Here is a 26,033-nt window from a genome sequence, read left to right as displayed (position 1 = left end):
GAAAAGTTTGGTCACTGCCTTTGGTTGGGGGGCCGAAGGTTGTACTCTGACCTAGAATAGACCCAAAATTGTACCGATCATGACAAGTAGCCTAGTCTAACAAGCCAAGAAATGAAAAATTGGCTCACTGCCTTTGGTTGGGGGGACCAAAGTTTTTGCGTTGACCTAGAGTAAACCCAAAATTGTATCGATTATGACAAATAGCCTAGTCTCACAAACCAAGAAATGAAAAGTTCGCTCACTGCCTTTGGTTCAGGGCCGAAGGTTCTGCGCTGACCTGAAATAGACCCAAAATTGTACGATCATGACAACTAGCCTAGTCTCACAAGCCAAGAAATGAAAAGTTGGCTCACTGCCTTTGGTTGGGGGGCCAAAGGTTGTGTGCTGACCTAGAATAGACCCAAAATTGTATCGATCATGACAACTAGCCTAGTCTCACAAGCCAAGAAATGAAAAGCTGGCTCACTGCCTTTGGTTGGGGGGCCGAAGGTTGTGTGCTGACCTAGAATAGACCCAAAATTGTATTGAACATAACAACTAGCCTAGTCTCACAAACCAAGAAATGAAAAGTTTGCTCACTGCCTTTGTTTGAGGGCCGAAGGTTGTGCGTTGACCTAAAATAGACCCAAAATTGTACGATCATGACAACTAGCCTAGTCTCACAAGCCAAGAAATGAAAAGTTGTCTTACTGCCTTTGGTTGGGGGGCCAAAGGTTGTGCGCTGACCTAGAATAGACCCAAAATTGTATCGATCATGACAACAAACCTAGTCTCACAAGTCATGAAATGAAATGTTGGCTCACTGCCTTTGGTTGGGTGGACTGAAGGTTGTGCGCTGACCTAGAATAGACCCAAAATTGTACCGATCATGACAAGTAGCCTAGTCTCACAAGCCAAGAAATGAAAAGTTGGCTCAGTGCCTTTGGTTGGGCGCCGAAGGTTGTGTGCTGACCTAGAATAGACCCAAAATTGTATCGATCATGACAACGAGCCTAGTCTTACAAGCCAAGAAATTAAAAAGTTTGCTCACTGCCTTTGGTTGAGGGGCCCAAAGGTTGTGCGCTGACCTAGAATAGACCTAAAATTGTACCGATCACGACAACTAGCCTAGTGTCACAAGCCAAGAAATGAAAAGTTATCTCACTGCCTTTGGTTGGGGGGCCGAAGGTTGTGCGCTGACCTAGAATAGACCCAAAATTGTACCGATCATGACAACTAGCCTAGTCTCACAAGCAAAGAAATGAAAAGTTTGCTCACTTCCTTTGGTTGGGGGGCCGAAAGTTGTGCGCTGACCTAGAATAGACCCAAAATTGTGCTGATCACGACAACTAGACTAGTTCACAAGCCAAGAAAAGAAAAGTTTGCTCATTGCCTTTGGTTGAGGGGCCGAAAGTTGTGCGCTGACCTAGAATAGACCCAAAATTGTACCGATCATGACAACTAGCCTAGTCTCACAAGCTAAGAAATGAAAAGTTGGCTCACTGCCTTTGGTTGGGGGCCGAAGGTTGTGCGCTGACTTAGAATAGACCCAAAATTGTACCGATCATGGCAACTAGACTAGTCTCACAAGTCAAGAATAGAAAAGGTGGCTCACTGCCTTTTGTTGGGGGCCCGAAGGTTGTGCGCTGACCTAGAATAGACCCAAAATTCCACAGATCATGACAACTATACTTTTTTTTCTTTTTTTTTTCATGTGTCTATCCCCCTGTGGTGTTTTCGCATGGTAACACTGCGTCCCGGGCTTTAAATTACGCTATGTTTAAGTTTTAGGTAATTAAAAGGATATCTGGGTGTACATTTGCAACTGAAAAGTGTTTTATTAAATTACTGTATGCTAATTACACTGTTAATATTTGAAATAGGATATTATCATTGTTGAATGTAACTATCTAAAGCCCGGGGCGCAGTGTTACCATATGCAAACACCACAGGCGGATGGACAGATGGAAAAAAACAGGGTATATTTTAGTCTCACTAGCCAAGAAATGAAAAGTTGGCTCACTTCCTTTGGTTTGGGGGGCGAAGGTTGTGCGTTGACGTAGAATAGACCCAAAATTGTACCCATTATGGCAACTAGCCTAGTATCACAAGCCAAGAAATGAAAAGTTGGCTCACTGCCTTTGGTTGGGGGGCCAAAGGTTGTGTGCTGACCTTGAATAGACCCAAAATTGTACTGATCATGACAACTAGACTAGTCTAACAAGTTAAGAAATGAAAAGCTGCCTCACTGCCTTTGGTTGGGGGGCAGAAAGTTGTGCGCTGACCTAGAAGAGACCCAAAATTGTACTGATCATGACAACTAGCCTAGTCTCACAAGCCAAGAAATGAAAAGTTGGCTCACTGCTTTTAGTTGGGGGGGCCGCAGGTTGTGCTCTGACCTAGAATAAACCCAAAATTGTACTTATCATGACAACTAGACTAGTCTCACAAGCCAAGAATAGAAAAGTTAGTTAGCTCACTGCCTTTGGTTTGGGGGCCGAAGGTTGTGCGCTCTCTGCCTTTGGTTGGGATGCCAAAGGTTGTGTGCTGACCTAGAAGAGACCCAAAATTGTACCAAGCATGACATCTAGCCTAGTCTCACGAGCCAATAAATAAAATTTGGTTCACTGCCTTTGGTTGGGGGACCGTAGGTTGTGCGCTGACCTAGAATAGGCTCACAATTGTACCGATCATGACACTAGCCTAGTCTCACAAGCCAAGAAATAAAAAGTTGGTTCACTGCCTTTGATTGAGGGCCCGAAGGTTATGCGCTGACCTAGAATAGACCCAAAATTTTACTGATAATGACAACTAGCCTAGTCTCACAAGCCAAGAAATGAAAAATTGGCTCACTGCCTTTGGTTGGGGGCCCGAAGGTTGTGCGCTGACCTAAAATAGACCCAAAGTTGTAAATCATGACAACTAGCCTAGTGTCACAACCCAAGAAATGGAAATTTGGCTCACTACCTTTGGTTGGGGTGCCGAAGGTTGTGCGCTGACCTAAAATATACCCAAAATTTTACCGATCATGACAACTAGCCTAGTCTCACAAGCCAATTTATGAAAAGTTGGCTCACTGCCTTTGGTTGGGGGGCCGAAGGTTGTGCGCTGACCTAAAATAGACTAAAATTTGTACAGATCATGACAACTAGCCTAGTGTCACAAGCCAAGAAATGGAAATTTGGCTCACTGCCTTTGATTGGGGTGCCGAAGGTTGTGCGCTGACCTAAAATAGACCCAATGTTATATTGATCATGATAATTGGCCTAGTCTCACAAACCAAGAAATGAAAAGTTGGCTCACTGCCTTTGATTGGGGGGCCGAAGATTATGCGCTGACTTAAAATAGACCCAAAATTGTAACAATCATGACAAGTAGCCTAGTCTCACAAGCCAAGAAATGAAAAGTTTGCTCACTGCCTCTTATTGGGGGGCCGAAGGTTGTGCGCTGACCTAAAATACACCCGAAATTGTACCAATCATGACAAGTAGCTTAGTCTCAAAAGACAAAAAATAAAAAGTTGGCTCACTGCCTTTGGTTGGGGGCCGAAGGTTCTGTGCTTACCTAAAATAGACCCAAAATTGTACCAATCAAGACAACTAGCCTAGTCTCACAAGCCAAGAAATGAAAAGTTGGCTCACTGCCTTTGGTTGGGGGGCCGAAGGTTGTGTGCTAACCTAAAATACACACAAAATTGTACCGATCATGACAAGTACTCCAGTCTCACAAGCCAAGAAATGAAAAGCTTGCTCACTGCCTTTGGTTGGGGGGCCCGAAAGTTGTGCGCTGACCTAAAATAGACCCAAAATTGTACCGATCATGAAAAGTAGCCTAGTCTCACAAGCCAAGAAAAGAAAAGTTTGCTCACTTCCTTTGGTTGGGGGGCGAAAGTTGTTCACTGACGTTGAATAGACCCAAAATTGTACCCATTATGACAACTAGCATAGTCTCACAAGCCAAGAAATGAAAAGTTGGCTCACTGCCTGAAGTAAACCCGGTGTAACCAGAATCAAGGTTTTATTCAGTAAACAATTCCACCACAGTAGTACACTGCAAATAAAAAAACACGTTGTTGAACACAAACATAAACATAAAAAAACACTTGAGTTAACTAAGAAGGTACATAAATCACACTCCTTATGAAAGACAGTATGACCAAGAATATACACAAAGCATATAACATACAAAGGGGCATCATAAGTAACATATACAAAGAATCAAGCATTGTACCATAATCTGGCGAGTCTACAGCTGTAATACGAGACACGTCAGCAAGGAACCACAAAAGTAAACAAAAGTTATAGACCACTAATATGAAACAGGTTTATTTTTACCACATTCTTCCCTTCTCAGTTAAGTTCACTTGGAGTAATCCTGAAGGTACTTTGGAGGTTGCCTCACTCTCTCTGACCTTCGAAGTGGAGGAGGTGAGGCTACCTGTTGAGGGACTGTACGGGATTCCTGAAGAGTGTCTTGCTGAGAAGCATCTGTACTTTCACGGTTGTCACTAGCCATAGGAGCAAGATGTCTTAATGAAACCGTAGTCACCCTACCATCTGGAAGCTTCACATGAGCATACTCGGGGTTTGCCTCTACGATTTCAACCTCATCCACTAAGGGGTCGTTCTTGCTGTATCTTACATGGCGTCTCAGGAGAGCAGGCCCTCCTTAGATGAGCCAAGTAGGCAACGATTGGCCGGTGGTGGACCTTCTACTATGCAGGAAAAGGCGCTCATGAGGAGTACAGTTCGTGGAGGTGCACAACAAGGAGCGTATACAATGGAGAGCATCCGGGAGAACAGTTTCCCACTGAGACACATCAAGGTTCCTTGTCTTAAGGGCTAATGTCAGAGTTTTCCATATAATTCCGTTATATTTTTCAGCCTGACCATTCCCTTTAGGGTTATAAGGTGTAGTGCGACTGGTAGCAACACCTTTCTTCATCAGGAAATCCTTCAGCTCTTCAGACATAAAACATGCACTCCTGTCAGTGTGGATGTACGCTGGCATGCCAAACAAAGCAAAAAGTTGCACCAAACAACTGATGACAGTTCTAGTGGTCATATCTGCACAAGGGAAAACAAACGGGAACCTTGAAAATTCATCCACAACAGTGAGGAGGTATTTGTTTCTAGATTGAGAGGGAACTGGGCCTTTGAAATCTAAGTTCAACCTCTCGAAAGGCTGGGTTGCTTTGGTCAGTTGTCTCGAGGATTTGATGAATCGAGGTTTGAGCTCTAAACACACTTGGCAAGAGGTGGTAATTTTCCTCCCTTCTTCTACCGAGTAGGGTAGATTCCGCCCCCGGACAAAATGCATCATGCGAGATATCCTAGGGTGACATAGGATTTCATGAAGTTCTCGGAGTTTATCAGAAGTAGTGGCACCACAGATGCGGGAGAGAGCATCAGCTGGTATGTTTTCTGTTCCTGGACGGTATACTATGTCATAGTGAAAACATGAGAGTTCAACTCGCCACCTCGCTATTTTGTCATTCTTTATTTTACTGTTTGATTTAGAGTTAAACATAAACTTTACACTACGTTGGTCAGTGATGAGCTTGAAGTGGTGTCCAATTAAGTAGTGTCTCCACTTCCTCAATGCCTCCACTATGGCATAAGCTTCCTTTTCCACTGAGGAATGTCCTTGTTCACTGCGAGTGAGAGTACGGGAAAAGAAAGCCACTGGGCGATCATTCTGTGTCAGAGTAGCTGCTATCGCATGATCAGAGGCGTCCGTTTCCACAGTGAAGAGGGATCAATGGCCGTTACCACCGCACTAGCAATGTCTTTCTTCAAGCTCCCGAGAGCTAGCAGTGCTTCAGTGGACAACAGAAAACCATTGGCTTGTGTGAGAGGGCGGATTTTCTCTGAAAATTTAGGTATCCATCTTGCGTAATGTGCAAGCAATCCCATGGTCATGCGAAGAGAAGCTGCATCTTTAGGGGGTGAAAGATTCCACAGTGGTTGCAAGCGTTCCAGATCGGGTTTGATTTCCCCATCCGTTACTGAATACCCAAGTAATTTAATGCATCTGACTTTGAAGTCACACTTGTTGTGGTTTAGAGTGAGATTGTACTCCTCAGCCACCTTCAAAAACCTCCGTAAATTCTGGTCATGCTCCTCCTCTGTCTCACCACACACAGTAACATTGTCAACATAAGCAAAAGTACCACTTACTTTTTCTTTCTTAAGGATTCCATCAAGCACATGTTGAAAAGCTGCTACTCCATTTTTCACTCCAAATGGAATGCGACTGAACTCATAAAGTTTGCCCCCAGCTTCAAATGCAGTGTACGGTCTCTCTTCTTCTCTTATTGCAACCTGATGGTAAGCACTTTTCAGATCTAAGGTACTGAACACCTTGTACCGTGCAATGTTGTTCACCATCTCGTTGATATTTGGCAGGGGGTAGGCATCAAGCTCAGTGAACCTGTTTATGGTACGAGAGTAATCTATAACCATCCTCCTTTTCTGATTCTCCCCTGATGTCACCAGCACTTGAGCCCTCCAAGGAGAATTACTAGGCCTTATTATTCCTTCCGACATCATATGCTCAGTCTTGGCTTCAATGAACTTCTTGTCACTCAAGGAGTATAATCTTGACTTATTAGCCACTGGTTTACAATCTGGTGTCAGGTTCTTGAAAAGGAAAGGAGGGGTCACCTTAACAACACCTAGTGAACATATCTTCAAGGGAGGTTTTTCTCCTTCAAAATCCATTTCCAGACCAGAATGTTTCCTCAGGAAGTCATGCCCTAGTATCACATCACTACATAAGCTTTGTAACACCTTGAGTTCAACACCGAGATAAGTCTCTCCTTGCAACTCCAAGTCCACGGTGCACAGACCTAAGATGTTTGAGGACAGGGATTCATCAGCCATAGAGACTTTTTCATACTCTGGAGACATAGTTAGTTTGTTTAGGTCCACTACATCATGACGCACAAAGCTGTCTGAACTCCCAGTATCAATAAGGGCACTGACCGAGCTACCATTAAGCTTGAGAGGTGTTATGGATGTTTTTCAAGACACTTAGGGGAGGCCCCCACTATTGAAGCTAGCATTGCTGCGGAATGTTTTGGGCTAGAAGAACCACTCACCTGTTTCACAGAGCGGCACACCCTAGCATAATGCCCTTGCTTCTTACATTTCAAACACACTGCGTCTTTAGCAGGACACTGAGTCCGGGGATGCCGGTTTGTTCCCACAAAAAAAAACATCGAGCACCAGAAGTAGCAGCAGAAACAGACTCACTGTTATTTTCAGCACTAGATGATTCCTCCTCTCGACTCACTGCTGACACAGCAGCATTGACAGGTTCTGCTGAAGAGTAGGAGGCTGAATGCTTCTGGGCCATTTCCAGAGTGCGGACCTGTTCATAAGCAGTATTTAGGTTCAGTGTCCTATTCTCCAACAGACGCTGGCGTATTGCACACAAGACCAAACCATTAATGAAGGCATCCCGAAAATAACTTAGCAAGTGGCTTCAGTGCCTGCAGGAACTGATCCAGGGACTCACCTGAGTTTTGCCTGCGAGTGGCAAGTAAATGTCTGGCAAATATTTCATTCTTTGGTTTCACGTACAAAGATGTCAGAACCTCTTCAGCCTTCTCATAAGTCTCACACTCAGAAATAAAGTCATACACACTAGGAGCCACATAGTTAGTGAGAAGAACCAGTTTGTCAAGCGTAGGGGTAGTCAGCTGCACTGCTTGAACGAAGTTTGTAAATGTCCTCAGCCAGTGTGTCCACTCCTTGGCGGCCTGGGCAGAGTCAGGGTCCACCTCGAACCGGGGAGGGCGTAGAAGCTGTTCCATGGCGATTGAATTGTTTTACTGAATAAATTGAAGTAAACCCGGTGTAACCAGAATCAAGGTTTTATTCAGTAAACAATTCCACTACAGTAGTACACTGCAAATAAAAAAACATGTTGTTGAACACAGACATAAACATAAAAAAACACTTGAGTTAACTAAGAAGGTACATAAATCACACTCCTTATGAAAGACAGTATAACCAAGAATATACACAAAGCATATAACATACAAAGGGGCATCATAAGTAACATATACAAAGAATCAAGCATTGTACCATAATCTGGCGAGTCTACAGCTGTAATACGAGATACGTCAGCAAGGAACCACAAAAGCTATAGACCACTAATATGAAACAGGTTTATTTTTACCACACTGTCTTTGGTTTGGGGCCGAAGGTTGTGCGCTGACCTAAAATACACCCAAAATTGTACCAATCATGACAACTAGCCTAGTCTCACAAGCCAAGAAATGAAAAGTTGGCTCACTGCCAATGGTTGGGGACCAAAGGTTGTGCGCTGACCTAAAATATACCCAGAATTGTACCGATCATGACAAGTAGCCTAGTCTCACAAGCCAAGAAATGAAAAGTTGGCTCACTGCCTTTGGTTAGGGGGCCAAAGTTTGTACGCTGATCTAGACCCAAAATTCTACCGATTATGACAAGTAATCTACTCTTACAAGCCAAGAAATAGAAAGTTGGCCCACTGCCTTTGGTTGTGTGCTGTATCGATTGTGACAACTAGCCTTGTCTCACAAGCCAAGAATTGAAAAGTTGGCTCACTACCTTTGGTTGGCGGGCTGAAGGTTGTGTGCTGACCTAGAATAGACCCAAAATTGTACCGATCATGACAACTAGCCTAGTGTCACAAGCGATGAAATGAAAAGTTTGCTACCTGCCTTTAGTTTGGGGGCCAAAGGTTGTGCGCTGACCTAAAATAGACCCAAAATTGTACTGATCATGACAACTAGCCTATTCTCACAAGCCAACTTTCTATTTCTTGGCTTGTAAGAGTAGATTACTTGTCATAATCGGTAGAATTTTGGGTCTAGATCAGCGTACAAACTTTGGCCCCCTAACCAAAGGCAGTGAGCCAACTTTTCATTTCTTGGCTTGTGAGACTAGGCTACTTGTCATGATCGGTACAATTCTGGGTATGTTTTAGGTCAGCGCACAACCTTTGGTCCCCAACCATTGGCAGTGAGCCAACTTTTCATTTCTTGGCTTGTGAGACTAGGCTAGTTGTCATGATTGGTACAATTTTGGGTGTATTTTAGGTCAGCGCACAACCTTCGGCCCCAAACCAAAGGCAGTGTGGTAAAAATAAACCTGTTTCATATTAGTGGTCTATAGCTTTTGTGGTTCCTTGCTGACGTATCTCGTATTACAGCTGTAGACTCGCCAGATTATGGTACAATGCTTGATTCTTTGTATATGTTACTTATGATGCCCCTTTGTATGTTATATGCTTTGTGTATATTCTTGGTTATACTGTCTTTCATAAGGAGTGTGATTTATGTACCTTCTTAGTTAACTCAAGTGTTTTTTTATGTTTATGTCTGTGTTCAACAACATGTTTTTTTATTTGCAGTGTACTACTGTAGTGGAATTGTTTACTGAATAAAACCTTGATTCTGGTTACACCGGGTTTACTTCAATTTATTCAGTAAAACAATTCAATCGCCATGGAACAGCTTCTACGCCCTCCCCGGTTCGAGGTGGACCCTGACTCTGCCCAGGCCGCCAAGGAGTGGACACACTGGCTGAGGACATTTACAAACTTCGTTCAAGCAGTGCAGCTGACTACCCCTACGCTTGACAAACTGGTTCTTCTCACTAACTATGTGGCTCCTAGTGTGTATGACTTTATTTCTGAGTGTGAGACTTATGAGAAGGCTGAAGAGGTTCTGACATCTTTGTACGTGAAACCAAAGAATGAAATATTTGCCAGACATTTACTTGCCACTCGCAGGCAAAACTCAGGTGAGTCCCTGGATCAGTTCCTGCAGGCACTGAAGCCACTTGCTAAGTTATTTTCGGGATGCCTTCATTAATGGTTTGGTCTTGTGTGCAATACGCCAGCGTCTGTTGGAGAATAGGACACTGAACCTAAATACTGCTTATGAACAGGTCCGCACTCTGGAAATGGCCCAGAAGCATTCAGCCTCCTACTCTTCAGCAGAACCTGTCAATGCTGCTGTGTCAGCAGTGAGTCGAGAGGAGGAATCATCTAGTGCTGAAAATAACAGTGAGTCTGTTTCTGCTGCTACTTCTGGTGCTCGATGTTTTTTTTTGTGGGAACAACCGGCATCCCCGGACTCAGTGTCCTGCTAAAGACGCAGTGTGTTTGAAATGTAAGAAGCAAGGGCATTATGCTAGGGTGTGCCGCTCTGTGAAACAGGTGAGTGGTTCTTCTAGCCCAAAACATTCCGCAGCAATGCTAGCTTCAATAGTGGGGGCCTCCCCTAAGTGTCTTGAAAAATCCATAACACCTCTCAAGCTTAATGGTAGCTCGGTCAGTGCCCTTATTGATACTGGGAGTTCAGACAGCTTTGTGCGTCATGATGTAGTGGACCTAAACAAACTAACTATGTCTCCAGAGTATGAAAAAGTCTCTATGGCTGATGAATCCCTGTCCTCAAACATCTTAGGTCTGTGCACCGTGGACTTGGAGTTGCAAGGAGAGACTTATCTCGGTGTTGAACTCAAGGTGTTACAAAGCTTATGTAGTGATGTGATACTAGGGCATGACTTCCTGAGGAAACATTCTGGTCTGGAAATGGATTTTGAAGGAGAAAAACCTCCCTTGAAGATATGTTCACTAGGTGTTGTTAAGGTGACCCCTCCTTTCCTTTTCAAGAACCTGACACCAGATTGTAAACCAGTGGCTAATAAGTCAAGATTATACTCCTTGAGTGACAAGAAGTTCATTGAAGCCAAGACTGAGCATATGATGTCGGAAGGAATAATAAGGCCTAGTAATTCTCCTTGGAGGGCTCAAGTGCTGGTGACATCAGGGGAGAATCAGAAAAGGAGGATGGTTATAGATTACTCTCGTACCATAAACAGGTTCACTGAGCTTGATGCCTACCCCCTGCCAAATATCAACGAGATGGTGAACAACATTGCACGGTACAAGGTGTTCAGTACCTTAGATCTGAAAAGTGCTTACCATCAGGTTGCAATAAGAGAAGAAGAGAGACCGTACTGCATTTGAAGCTGGGGGCAAACTTTATGAGTTCAGTCGCATTCCATTTGGAGTGAAAAATGGAGTAGCAGCTTTTCAACATGTGCTTGATGGAATCCTTAAGAAAGAAAAAGTAAGTGGTACTTTTGCTTATGTTGACAATGTTACTGTGTGTGGTGAGACAGAGGAGGAGCATGACCAGAATTTACGGAGGTTTTTGAAGGTGGCTGAGGAGTACAATCTCACTCTAAACCACAACAAGTGTGACTTCAAAGTCAGATGCATTAAATTACTTGGGTATTCAGTAACGGATGGGGAAATCAAACCCGATCTGGAACGCTTGCAACCACTGTGGAATCTTTCACCCCCTAAAGATGCAGCTTCTCTTCGCATGACCATGGGATTGCTTGCACATTACGCAAGATGGATACCTAAATTTTCAGAGAAAATCCGCCTCTCACACAAGCCAATGGTTTTCTGTTGTCCACTGAAGCACTGCTAGCTCTCGGGAGCTTGAAGAAAGACATTGCTAGTGCGTGGTAAACGGCCATTGATCCCTCTTCACTGTGGAACGGACGCCTCTGATCATGCGATAGCAGCTACTCTGACACAGAATGATCGCCCAGTGGCTTTCTTTTCCCGTACTCTCACTCGCAGTGAACAAGGACATTCCTCAGTGGAAGAGGAAGCTTATGCCATAGTGGAGGCATTGAGGAAGTGGAGACACTACTTAATTGGACACCACTTCAAGCTCATCACTGACCAACGTAGTGTAAAGTTTATGTTTAACTCTAAATCAAACAGTAAAATAAAGAATGACAAAATAGCGAGGTGGCGAGTTGAACTCTCATGTTTTTCACTATGACATAGTATACCGTCCAGGAACAGAAAACATACCAGCTGATGCTCTCTCCCGCATCTGTGGTGCCACTACTTCTGATAAACTCCGAGAACTTCATGAAATCCTATGTCACCCTAGGATATCTCGCATGATGCCTTTTGTGTCCGGGGCGGAATCTACCCACTCGTAGAAGCAGGAGAAAATTACACCTCTTGCCAGTGTGTTTAGAGCTCAAACCTCGATTCATCAAATCCTCGAGACAACTGACCAAAGCACCCAGCCTTTCGAGAGGTTGAACTTAGATTTCAAAGGCCCAGTTCCCTCTCAATCTAGAAACAAATACCTCCTCACTGTTGTGGATGAATTTTCAAGGTTCCCGTTTGTTTTCCCTTGTGCAGATATGACCACTAGAACTGTCATCAGTTGTTTTGGTGCAACTTTTTGCTTTGTTTGGCATGCCAGCGTACATCCACACTGACAGGAGTGCATGTTTTATGTCTGAAGAGCTGAAGGATTTCCTGATGAAGAAAGGTGTTGCTACCAGTCGCACTACACCTTATAACCTAAAGGGAATTGTCAGGCTGAAAAAATATAACGGAATTATATGGAAAACTCTGACATTAGCCCTTAAGACAAGGAACCTTGATGTGTCTCAGTGGCAAACTGTTCTCCCGGATGCTCTCCATTGTATACGCTCCTTGTTGTGCACCTCCACGAACTGTACTCCTCATGAGCGCCTTTTCCTGCATAGTAGAAGGTCCACCACCGGCCAATCGTTGCCTACTTGGCTCATCTAAGGAGGGCCTGCTCTCCTAGACGCCATGTAAGATACAGCAAGAACGACCCCTTAGTGGATGAGGTTGAAATCGTAGAGGCAAACCCCGAGTATGCTCATGTGAAGCTTCCAGATGGTAGGGTGACTACGGTTTCATTAAGACATCTTGCTCCTATGGCTAGTGACAACCGTGAAAGTACAGATGCTTCTCAGCAAGACACTCTTCAGGAATCCCGTACAGTCCCTCAACAGGTAGCCTCACCTCCTCCACTTCGAAGGTCAGAGAGAGTGAGGCAACCTCCAAAGTACCTTCAGGATTACTCCAAATGAACTTAACTGAGAAGGGAAGAATGTGGTAAAATAAACCTGTTTCATATTAGTGGTCTATAACTTTTGTTTACTTTTGTGGTTCCTTGCTGACGTGTCTCGTATTACAGCTGTAGAACTCCGCCAGATTATGGTACAATGCTTGATTCTTTGTATATGTTACTTATGATGCCCCTTTGTATGTTATATGCTTTGTGTATATTCTTGGTCATACTGTCTTTCATAAGGAGTGTGATTTATGTACCTTCTTAGTTAACTTCAAGTGTTTTTTTTATGTTTATGTGTGTTCAACAACGTGTTTTTTTTATTTGCAGTGTACTACTGTGGTGGAATTGTTTTACTGAATAAAACCTTGATTCTGGTTACACCGGGTTTACTTCAGGCAGTGAGCCAACTTTTCATTTCTTGGCTTGTGAGACTATGCTAGTTGTCATAATGGGTACAATTTTGGTCTATTCAACGTCAGTGAACAACTTTCGCCCCCCAACCAAAGGAAGTGAGCAAACTTTTCTTTTCTTGGCTTGTGAGACTAGGCTACTTTTCATGATCGGTACAATTTTGGGTCTATTTTAGGTCAGCGCACAACTTTCGGGCCCCCAACCAAAGGCAGTGAGCAAGCTTTTCATTTCTTGGCTTGTGAGACTGGAGTACTTGTCAGATCGGTACAATTTTGTGTGTATTTTAGGTTAGCACACACCTTCGGCCCCCCAACCAAAGGCAGTGAGCAAACTTTTCATTTCTTGGCTTGTGAGACTAGGCTAGTTGTCTTGATTGGTTACAATTTTTGGGTCTATTTTAGGTAAGCACGAACCTTCGGGCCCCCAACCCCAAAGGCCCCCCCAGTGAGCCAACTTTTTAGTTTTTTGTCTTTTGAGACTAAGCTACTTGTCATGATTGGTACAATTTCGGGTGTATTTTAGGTCAGCGCACAAACCTTCGGCCCCCCAATAAGAGGCAGTGAGCAACGTTAACTTTTCATTTCTTGGCTTTTGAGACTAGGCTACTTGTCCAATGATGTTACAATTTTTGGTCTATTTTTAAGTCAGCGCATAATCTTCGGCCCCCCAATCAAAGGCAGTGAGCCAACTTTTCATTTCTTGGTTTGTGAGACTAGGCCAATTATCATGATCAATATAACATTGGGTCTATTTTAGGTCAGGCGCACAAACTTCGCACCCCAATCAAAGGCAGTGAGCCAAATTTCCCATTTCTTGGCTTGTGACACTTAGGCCTACCTAAAAACGTTTGTCATGCATCTGTACAAATTTTAGTCTATTTTAGGTCAGCGCACAACCTTCGGTTCGGGGTCCCCCAACCAAAGGCAGTGAGCCAACTTTTCATAATTGGCTTGTGAGACTAGGCTAGTTTGTCATGATCGGTAAAATTTTGGGTATATTTTAGGTCAGCGCACAACCTTCGGCACCCCAACCAAAGGTAGTGAGCCAAATTTCCATTTCTTGGGTTGTGACACTAGGCTAGTTGTCATGATTTACAACTTTGGGTCTATTTTAGGTCAGCGCACAACCTTCGGGCCCCCAACCAAAGGCAGTGAGCCATTTTTTCATTTCTTGGCTTGTGAGACTATGCTAGTTTGTCATTATCAGTAAAATTTTAGGGTCTATTCTAGGTCAGCGCATAACCTCGGCCCTCAATCAAAGGCAGTGAACCACTTTTTATTTCTTGGCTTGTGAGAACTAGGGCTAGTGTCATGATCGGTACAATTGTGAGCCTATTCTAGGTCAGTGCACAACCTACGGTCCCCCAACCAAAGGCAGTGAACCAAATTTTATTTATTGGCTCGTGAGACTAGGCTAGATGTCATGCTTGGTACAATTTTGGGTCTCTTCTAGGTCAGCACACAACCTTTGGCATCCCAACCAAAGGCAGAGAGCGCACAACCTTCGGCCCCCAAACCAAAGGCAGTGAGCTAACTAACTTTTCTATTCTTGCTTGTGAGACTAGTCTAGTTGTCATGATAAGTACAATTTTGGGTTTATTCTAGGTCAGAGCACAACCTGCGGCCCCCCAACCCCCCCAACTAAAAGCAGTGAGCCAACTTTTCATTTCTTGGCTTGTGGAGACTAGGCTAGTTGTCATGATCAGTACAATTTTTGGGTCTCTTCTATGTCAGCGCACAACTTTTCTTTCTGACACCCCCAACCAAAGGCAGTGAGGCAGCTTTTCATTTCTTAACTTGTTAGACTAGTCTAGTTGTCATGATCAGTACAATTTTTGGGTCCTCTTCTAGGTCGCGGCACAACTTTCTGCAACCCCAACCAAAGGCAGTGAGGCAGCTTTTCATTTCTTAACTTGTTAGAACTAGTCTAGTTGTCATGATCAGTACAATTTTGGGTCTATTCAGGTCAGCACACAACCTTTGGCCCCCAACCAAAGGCAGTGAGCCAACTTTTCATTTCTTGGCTTGTGATACTAGGCTAGTTGCCATAATGGGTACAATTTTGGGTCTATTCTACGTCAACGCACAACCTTCGCCCACCCCCAAACCAAAGGAAGTGAGCCAACTTTTCATTTCTTGGCTAGTGAGACTAAAATATACCCTGTTTTTTTCCATCTGTCCATCCGCCTGTGGTGTTTGCATATGGTAACACTGCGCCCCGGGCTTTAGATAGTTACATTCAACAATGATAATATCCTATTTCAAATATTAACAGTGTAATTAGCATACAGTAATTTAATAAAAACACTTTTCAGTTGCAAATGTACACCCAGATATCCTTTTAATTACCTAAAACTTAAACATAGCGTAATTTAAAGCCCGGACGCAGTGTTACCATGCGAAACACCACAGGGGGATAGACACATGAAAAAAAAAGAAAAAAAAGTATAGTTGTCATGATCTGTGGAATTTTTGGGTCTATTCTAGGTCAGCGCACAACCTTCGGGCCCCCAACAAAAGGCAGTGACCGCCACTTTTCTATTCTTGACTTGTGAGACTAGTCTAGTTGCCATGATCGGTTACCATTTTGGGTTCCTAATTCGGTAGCAATTTTGTCTATTCTAAGTCATCGCAACAACTTTCGCCCCCCAAAACCAAAGGCAATGAGCAAACTTTTCTTTTCTTGGCTTGTGAACTAGTCTATACTTGTCCGTGATCAGCACAATTTTGGGTCTATTCTAGGTCAGCGCACAACTTTCGCCCCCCAACCAAAGGAAGTGAGCAAACTTTTTCATTTCTTTGCTTGTGAGACTAGGCTAGTTGTCATGATCGGTACAATTTTGGGTCTATTCTAGGTCAGCGCACAACCTTCGGCCCCCCAACCAAAGGCAGTGAGATAACTTTTCATTTCTTGGCTTGTGACACTAGGCTAGTTGTCGTGATCGGTACAATTTTAGGTCTATTCTAGGTCAGCGCACAACCTTTGGGCCCCTCAACCAAAGGCAGTGAGCAAACTTTTTAATTTCTTGGCTTGTAAGACTAGGCTCGTTGTCATGATCGATACAATTTTGGGTCTATTCTAGGTCAGCACACAACCTTCGGCCGCCCAACCAAAGGCACTGAGCCAACTTTTCATTTCTTGGCTTGTGAGACTAGGCTACTTGTCACGATCGTACGAATTTTGGGTCTATTCTAGGTCAGCCGCGAACAACCTTCAGTCCACCCGCAACCAAAGGCAGTGAGCCAACATTTCATTTCATGACTTGTGAGACTAGGTTTGTGTCATGATCGATACAATGGGTCTATCTAGGTCAGCGCACAACCTTTGGCCCCCCAACCCAAAGGCAGTAAGACACTTTTCATTTCTTGGCTGAGACTAGGCTAGTTGTCATGATCGTACAATTTTGGGTCTAATTTTAGGTCAACGCACAACCGTTCGGCCCTCAAACAAAGGCAGTAGCAAACTTTTCATTTCTTGGTTTGTGAGCAAACTCATTTTACTTTTGGTTTTGTTGACTCAGGCTTTTAGTGTCGTTCAATACAATTTTGGGTCTATTCTAGGTCAGCACACAACCTTCGGCCCCCCAACCAAAGGCAGTGAGCCAGCTTTTCATTTCTTGGCTTGTGAGACTAGGCTAGTTGTCATGATCGATACAATTTTGGGTCTATTCTAGGTCAGCACACAACCTTTGGCCCCCCAACCAAAGGCAGTGAGCCAACTTTTCATTTCTTGGCTTGTGAGACTAGGCTAGTTGTCATGATCGTACAATTTTGGGTCTATTTCAGGTCAGCGCAGAACCTTCGGCCCTGAACCAAAGGCAGTGAGCGAACTTTTCATTTCTTGGTTTGTGAGACTAGGCTATTTGTCATAATCGATACAATTTTTGGGTTTACTCTAGGTCAACGCAAAAACTTTGGTCCCCCCAACCAAAGGCAGTGAGCCAATTTTTCATTTCTTGGCTTGTTAGACTAGGCTACTTTGTCATGATCGGTACAATTTTGGGTCTATTCTAGGTCAGAGTACAACTTCGCCCCCAACCAAAGGCAGTGACCAAACTTTTTCATTTCTTGCTTGTGAGACTAGGCTCCTTGTCATGATCAATACAATTTGGGTCTATTTTAGGTCAGTGCACAACCTTTGGCTCCCCAAACAAAGGCAGTGACCAACTTTTCAGTTCTTGGCTTGTGAGACTAGTCTAGTTGGACATGATCGGTACAAAATTTGGGTCTATTCAAGGTCGCGCACAACCTTCAGCCCCCCAACCCCGCCAACCAAAAGCAGTGGACCAACTTTTCATTTCTTGCTTGTGAAACTAGGCTATTTGTCATGATCAGTACAATTTTGGGTCTATTCTAGGTCAGCGCACAACCTTTGGTCCCCCAAGCAAAGGAAGTGGGCCAACTTTTCATTGATTGTCTTGTAAGAGTAGGCTAGTCTTCAGGATAGGTACAATTTTGGGTCTGTTTTAGGCCAGTGCACAACCTTCGCCCCCCAAGCAAAGGAAGTGAGCCAACATTCCATTTATTGTCTTCTGTGAGTAGGCTAATCGTCAGGATTGGTACAATTTTGGGTTTATTTTTTTCTAGGCCAGCGCACAACCTTCGTACCCCCCAAAGCAAAGGAAGTGTGCCAAACTTTCCATTGATTGTCTTGTAAGAGTAGGCTGTATTAAGGATCAGAACAATTTTGGTCTGTTCTAGGCCAGCGCGCAACCTTCGCCCCCCCAAGCAAAGGAAGTGAGCCAACATTCCATTTATTGTCTTCTGTGAGTAGGCTAATCGTCAGGATCGGTACAATTTTTGGTCTGTTCTAAGCCAGCACACAACCTTCGGCCCCCAAGCAAGAAAGTTGAGCCACATTCCATTTATTGTCTTATGTGAGTAAGGCTAATCGTCAAGATTGGTACAATTTTGGGTTTATTCTAGGCCAGCGCACAACCTTCGTACCCTCCAAGCAAAGGAAGTGTGCCAACTTTCCATTGATTGTCTTGTAAGAGTAGGCTAGTATTAAGGATCAGAACAATTTTGGGTGGTCTGTTCTAGGCCAGCACATTACCTTCGCCCCCCCAACAAAGCAAAGAAGTGAGGCAACCTTCCATTGATTTGTCCTTCTATGAGTTAGACTAATTGTCAGGATCGGTAGAATTTTTGGTCTATTCTAGGCCAGCGCACAAACTTTGCCCCCCCAAGCAAAGGAATGAGCCAACTTTCCATTTATTGTCTTTCTATAAAAGTAGGCTAATTGTCAGGATCATAAAATTCTGGGTCTGTTCTAAGCCGGCGCACAACCTTCGCCCCCACAAGCAAAGGAAGTGAGCTAACTTTCCATTTATTTTCTTCTATGAGTAGCCTAATCGTCAGATTAGGTACAATTTTGGGTCTGTTCTGAGCCGGCGCACAACCTTCGCCCCCCCAAGCAAAGGAAGTGAGCTAACTTTCCATTTATTTTTCTTCTATAGTATTGCCTAATCATCAGATTAGGTACAATTTTGGGTCTGTTCTAAGCCAGCACACAACCTTCGCCCCCACAAGCAAAAGAAGTGAGCCAACTTTCCATTTATTTTCTTCTATGAGTGGGCTAATCATCAGGTTAGGTACAATTTTGGGTATGTTCTGAGCCAGCGCACAACCTTCACCCCCCCAAGCAAAGGAAGTGAACCAACTTTCCATTGATTTTCTTCTATGAGTAGAATAATCATCAGGTTTTAGGTACAATTTTTGGGTATGTTCTGAGCCAGCGCACCACCTTCAACCGCCCCCCAACAAAGAAGGTGAGCCACTTTCCATTGATTTTTCTTCTATGAGTATTCTATCATCAGGATCGGTAAACATTTTGGGTCTGTTCTAAGCCAAGCACACAACCTTCGCCCCCCCAAGCAAAGGAAATGAGCCAACTTTCCATTTATTTTCTTCTATGAGTAGGCTAATTGTCAGGTTAGGTACAATTTTGGGTATATTCTAAGCCAGCACACAACCTTCGCCCCCCCAAGCAAAGGAAGTGAGCCAACTTTCCATTTATTTTCTTCTATGAGTAGACTAATCCTCAGGTTAGGTACAATTTTGGGTATATTCTAAGCCAGCGCACAACCTTCGCCCCCACTAAAAGCAAAGGAAGTGAGCCAACTTCCCATTTATTTTCTTCTATAGTAGCTAATACCTCAGTAAGTACAATTTTGGGTATATTCTAAGCCAGCGCACAACCTTCGCCCCCATAAGCAAAGGAAGTGAGCCAACTTTCCATTTATTTTCTTCTATGAGTGGGCTAATCATCAGGTTAGGTACAATTTTGGGTATGTTTCTGAGCCTCGCACAACCTTCCCCCCCCCAGCAAAGAAGTGAACCACCCTTTTCATTTGATTTTCTTCTATGAGTAGAATATCATCGTTAGGTAAATTTTGGGTATTTTCTGAGCCAGCGCACAACCTTCACCCCCCCAAGCAAAGGAAGTGAGCCAACTTTCCATTGATTTTCTTCTATGAGTAGGCTAATCATCAGGATCGGTACAATTTTGGGTCTGTTCTAAGCCAGCACACAACCTTCGCCCCCCCAAGCAAAGGAAATGAGCCAACTTTCCATTTATTTTCTTCTATGAGTAGGCTAATTGTCAGGTTAGGTACAATTTTGGGTATATTCTAAGCCAGCACACAACCTTCGCCCCCCCAAGCAAAGGAAGTGAGCTAACTTTCCATTTATTTTCTTCTATGAGTAGACTAATCCTCAGGTTAGGTACAATTTTGGGTATATTCTAAGCCAGCGCACAACCTTCGCCCCCATAAGCAAAGGAAGTGAGCCAACTTTCCATTTATTTTCTTCTATGAGTAGACTAATCCTCAGGTAAGTACAATTTTGGGTATATTCTAAGCCAGCGCACAACCTTCGCCCCCATAAGCAAAGGAAGTGAGCCAACTTTCCATTTATTTTCTTCTATGAGTAGACTAATCCTCAGGTTAGGTACAATTTTGGGTATGTTCTAAGACAGAGCAAAACCTTCGCCCCCATAAGCAAAGGAAGTGAGCCAACTTTCCATTTATTTTCTTCTATGAGTAGACTAATCCTCAGGTTAGGTATAATTTTGGGTATGTTCTAAGCTAGTGCACAACCTTCGCCCCCCCAAGCAAAGGAAGTGAGCCAATTTTCCATTTATTTTCTTCTATGAGTAGGCTAATCATCAGGTTAGGTACAATTTTGGGTATGTTCTAAGTCAGCGCAAAACCTTCACCCCCCCAAGAAAAGGAGGTAAGCCAACTTTCCATTTATTTTCTTCTATGAGTAGGCTAATCGTCAGGTTAAGTACAATATTGGGTATGTTCTAAGCCAGCCCACAACCTTCGCCCCCCCAAAGCAAAGGAAGTGAGCCAACTTTAAATTTATTTTCTTCTATGAGTTGGCTAATCATCAGGTTAGTACAATTTTGGTATGTTCTAAGCCAGCCCACAACCTTCGCCCCCGCCCCCCACAGCAAAGGAAGTGAGCCAACTTTAAAATTATTTTCTTCTATGAGTAGGCTACTTGTGATGTTAAGGTACAATTTTGGGTCTGGTCTAGGTCAGCGCACAACCTTCGCTCCCCCAAGCAAAGAAAGTGAGCCAACTTTCCATTGATTGTCTTCTATGAGTAGGCTAATTGTCAGGATCGGTACAATTTTGGGTCTGTTCTAGGCCAACGCACAACCTTCGCCCCCCCAAGCAAAGGAAGTGAGCTAACTTTCCATTTATTTTCTTCTATGAGTAGGCTAATCGTCAGGATCAGTACAATTTTGGGTCTGTTCTAAGCCAGCGCACAACCTGCGCCCCCAAAGCAAAGGAAGTGAGGCAACTTTCCATTTATTTTCTTCTATGAGTAGGCTAATTGTCAGGATCGGTACAATTTTGGGTCTGTTCTAAGCCAGCGTACAACCTTCACCCCCCCAAAGCAAAGGAAGTAAGCCAACTTTCCATTTATTTTCTTCTATGAGTAGGCTAATCATCAGGTCATGTACAAATTTTGGGTCTTTTGTGGAGCCAGCGCCAAAACTTTGTTTTTCGCCCAAATGCAAAATAAGGGAGACAACTTTCCATTGATTTTCTTCTATGAGTTGGCTAATCGTCAGGTTACGTACAATTTTGGGTATGTTTTAAGCAAGCGCACAACCTTCGCCCCCCCAAGCAAATGAAGTGAGCCAACTTTCCATTTATTTTCCTTTATGAGTAGGCTAATCATCAGGTTAGGTACAATTAAGGGTATATTCTAAGCCAGCGCACAACCTTTGCTCCCCCAAGCAAAGGAAAGGAGCCAACTTTCCATTTATTTTCTTCTATGAGTAGGCTAATCCTCAGGTTCAGTACAATTTTGGGTATGTTTTAAGCCAGCGCACAACTTTCAGCCCCCAAGCAAAGGAAGTGAGCCAACTTGCCATTTATTTTCTTCTATGAGTAGGCTAATCCTCATGTTAGGTACAATTTTGGGTATGTTCTAAGCCAGCACACAACCTTCACCCCCCCCCAAGCAAAGGAAGTGAGCCAACTTTAAATTTATTTTCTTCTATGAGTTGGCTAATCATCAGGTTAGGTACAATTTTGGGTATGTTCTAAGCCAGCACACACCCTTCGCCCCCCCCAAGCAAAGGAAAAGAGCCAACTTTAAATTTATTTTCTTCTATGAGTAGGCTACTTGTGACGTTAAGGTACAATTTTGGGTCTGTTCTAGGCCAGCGCACAACCTTTCCCCCCCAAGCAAAGGAAGTGAGCCAACTTTCCATTTATTTTCTTCTATGAGTAGGCTAATCGTCAGGTTAGGTATAATTTTGGGTATGTTCTAAGCTAGCGCACAACCTACGCCCCCCAAAGCAAAGGAAGTGAGCCAACTTTCCATTTATTTTCGTCTATGAGTAGGCTAATCATCAGGGTTGGTACAATTTTGGGTATGTTCTAAGCCAGCGCACAACCTTCGCCCCCCTAAGCAAAGGAAGTGAGCCAACTCGCCATTTATTTTCTTTTATGAGTAGGCTAATTATTAGGTTAGGTACAATTTTGGGTCTGTTCTCAGCCAGCGCACAACCTTTGCTCCCCCAAGCAGAGGAAGTGAGCCAACTTTCCATTTATTTTCTTCTATGAGTAGGCTAATTATCAGGTTAGGTACAATTTTTGGTCTGTTCTAAGCCAGCGCACAACCTTTGCCCTCCAAAGCAAAGGAAGTGAGTCAACTCGCCATTTATTTTTTTCTATGAGTAGGCTAATTATCAGGTTAGGTACAATTTTGGGTCTGTTCTAAGCCAACACAGCTGAACTTGCCCCCCCCCAAGCAAAGGAAATGAGCCAACTTTCCATTTATTTTCTTCTATGAGTAGGCTAATTGTCAGGTTAGGTACAATTTTGGGTCTGTTCTAAGCTAGCACACAACCTTCGCCTGCCCAAGCAAAGGAAGTGAGCCAACTTTAAATTTATTTTCTTCTATGAGTAGGCTTTAATTATCAGGTTAGGTAACAATTTTTGGGATTCTGGTTTCTCAGCCAGCGTCAAAACTTTGCTCCCCCAGCAAAGGCAGTGGAGACAACTTTCCATTTATTTTCTTCTATGAGTAGGCTAATTATCAGGTTAGGTACAATTTTGGTTCTGTTCTCAGCCAGTGCACAACCTTTGCTCCCCCAAGCAAAGGAAGTGAGCCAACTTTCATTTATTTTCTTCTATGATTAGGCTAATTATCAGGTTAGGTACAATTTTGGGTCTGTTTCTAAGCCAGCGCAAACAACTTTGTTCCCCTCCCCAAGCAAGGAAGTGAGCCAACTTTCCATTTATTTTTTTCTATGAATAGGCTAATTATCAGGTTAGGTACATTTTGGGTCTGTCCTAAGCCCACCCGCGCAACCTTTGCTCCCGCAAGCAAAGGAAGTGAGCCAACTTTCCATTTATTTTCTTCTATGAGTAGGCTAATCGTCAAAATCGGCACAATTTTGGGTATGTTCTAAGCCAGCGCTAAACCTTCGCCCCCCCCAAGCAAACGAAGTGAGCCAACTTTCCATTTTTTTTCTTCTATGAGTAGGCTAATTATCAGGTTAGGTACAATTTTGGGTATGTTCTCAGCCAGCGCACAACCTTTGCTCCTCCAAGCAAAGGAAGTGAGCCAACTTTCCATTTATTTTCTTCTATGAGTAGGCTAATTATCAGGTTAGGTACAACTTTGGGTCTGTTCTAAGCCAGCGCACAACCTTTGCTCCCACAAGCAAAGGAAGTGAGCCAAATTTCCATTTATTTTTTTCTATGAGTAGGCTAATTATCAGGTTAGGTACAATTTTGGGTCTGTTCGGAGCCAGCGCACAATCTTTGCTCCCCCAAGCAAAGGAATTGAGCCAACTTCCATTTTTCTTTTTTCTTCTTCTATGAGTAGGCTAATTATCAGGTTAGGTACAATTTTGGGTCTGTTCTAAGCCGGCGCACAACCTTTGCTCCCCCAAGCAAAGGAAAGGAGCCAACTTTCCATTGATTGTCTTCTATGAGTAGGCTAATCGTCAGGTGCCATATATTTTCTTCTATGAGTAGGCTAATCGTCAGGTTAGGTACAATTTTTGGTATGTTCTAAGCCAGCGCACAACCTTCACCCCCCAAGCAAAGTAAGAGAGCCAACTTTCCATTGATTGTCTTCTATGAGTAGGCTAATTATCAGGTTAGGTACAATTTTGGGTCTTTTCTAGGCCAGCGCACAACCTTCGGCCCCCTAAGCAAAGGAAGTGAGCCAACATTCCATTTATTTTCTTCTATGAGTAGGCTAATCGTCAGGATCGGTACTATTTCTGGTCTGTTCTAGGCCAGCGCAAAACCTTTGCCCCCCTAAGCAAAGGAAGTGAGCCAACATTCCATTTATTTTCTTCTATGAGTACACTAATCGTCAGGATCAGTACAATTTCTGGTCTGTTCTAAGCCAGCGCAAAATCTTCGCTCCCCCAAGCAAAGGAAGTGAGCCAACTTGCCATTTATTTTCTTCTATGAGTAGGCTAATCGTCAGGGTCGGTACAATTTTGGGTCTGTTCTAGGTCAGCGCAAAACCTTCGCTCCCCCAAGCAAAGGAAGTGAGCCAACTTTAAATTTATTTTCTTCTATGAGTAGGCTAATCGTCAGATCGGTAAATTTTGTCTGTTCTAGGTTCAGTGCAACCTTCGCTCGCCCAAGCAAAGGAAGTGAGCCAACTTTCCATTTATTTCCTTCTATGAAAGTAGGCTAATCATCAGGATCGGTAAAATTTTGGTTGTTTCTAGGTCATTGCAAAACCTCGCTCCCAAGCAAGGGTAGTGAGCCAACTTTCCATTTATTTTCTTCTATGAGTAGGCTAATCGTCAGGGTCGGTACAATTTTGGGTCTGTTCTAGGTCAGCGCAAAACCTTCGCTCCCCCAAGCAAAGGAAGTGAGCCAACTTTAAATTTATTTTCTTCTATGAGTAGGCTAATCGTCAGGATCGGTAAAATTTTGGGTCTGTTCTAGGTCAGTGCACAACCTTCGCTCGCCCAAGCAAAGGAAGTGAGCCAACTTTCCATTTATTTCCTTCTATGAGTAGGCTAATCATCAGGATCGGTAAAATTTTGGGTTTGTTCTAGGTCAGTGCAAAACCTTCGCTCCCCCAAGCAAGGGTAGTGAGCCAACTTTCCATTTATTTTCTTCTATGAGTAGGCTAATCGTCAGGATCATACAATTTTGTCTGTTCTAGGTCAGGCAAGCGCAAAACCTTCGCTCCCCAAAGCAAAGGAAGTGGATACCAACTTTAAAGATTTTTTTCCTTCTATGAGTTCAGGCTAAATCGTCAGGAATCGGGCCGGTTAAATTTTGGGTCTGTTCTATAGGTCACAGTGCACAAAACCTTCGCCCAACCCCTTCATGGCTATTCGATCGCTAACCTTCTCAACCCATTTTCTCCCCATTCGCCAAAATCGCGCCGAAAGGCCAAAGGAAGTATTGCCAACTTTTTTTTTTTCCATTTATTGATTTTTTTTTCCTTCTATGAGGTTAATGAGTTAGGCTAAAGTCATCATGACTCCCCCCGGTTAAAATTTTTTGGAGGGTTTGTTTTTTCTAGGGAGGTCAGACCAGGATGGTTGCAAAACCTTCCTTCGCTCTTCCCCCAAGCAAGGGTAGTGAGCCAACTTTCCATTTATTTTCTTCTAAGAGTAGGCTAATCGTCAGGATCAGTACAATTTTGGTTCTGTTCTAGGTCAGCGCACAACCTTCGCTCCCCCAAGCAAAGGAAGTGAGCCAACTTTCCATTTATTTTCTTCTATGAGTAGGCTAATCGTCAGGTTTATTGAAATAATTTTTGGGTATGTTTCTAGGCCAGCGTACAACCTTGCGCTCCCCCACCAAGCAAAGGAAGTGAGCCAACATTCCATTTATTTTCTTCTATGAGTAGGCTAATCGTCAGGATCGGTATAATTTCTTATCTGTTCTAGGCCAGCGCACAACCTTCACTCCCCCAAGCAAAGGAAGTGAGCCAACTTTTCATTTGATTGTTTCTTCTATGAGTAGGCTAATCGTCAGGATCGTACTAATTTCTGGTCTGTTCTAGCCAGCGCACGAACCTTCGTTCCCCCAAGCAATGGAAGTGAGCCAACTTTCCATTGATTGTCTTCTATGATGTAGGCTAATCATCAGATCGGTACAATTTTGGGTCTGTTCTAAGCCAGCGCACAACCTTCGCTTCCCCAAGCAAGCAAAGGAAGTGAGCCAAATTTTAATTTATTTTTTTCTATG

The 26,033-nt window shown here is 43.6% G+C and overlaps 1 pseudogene; it reads left to right on the top strand.

Moving 5' to 3' along the window:
• The first annotated feature begins 9,898 nt into the window (after window positions 1–9,898).
• The window catches only part of LOC135211352 (uncharacterized), a 34,924-nt pseudogene continuing 18,789 nt past the window's right edge, over window positions 9,899–26,033 (top strand).

Source organism: Macrobrachium nipponense, chromosome 4 (assembly GCF_015104395.2).
Source record: "Macrobrachium nipponense isolate FS-2020 chromosome 4, ASM1510439v2, whole genome shotgun sequence".
Lineage (NCBI taxonomy): Eukaryota > Metazoa > Arthropoda > Malacostraca > Decapoda > Palaemonidae > Macrobrachium > Macrobrachium nipponense.
Note: the sequence above shows the minus strand (reverse complement) of the source record. Positions and strands in the feature narration are given on the sequence as shown.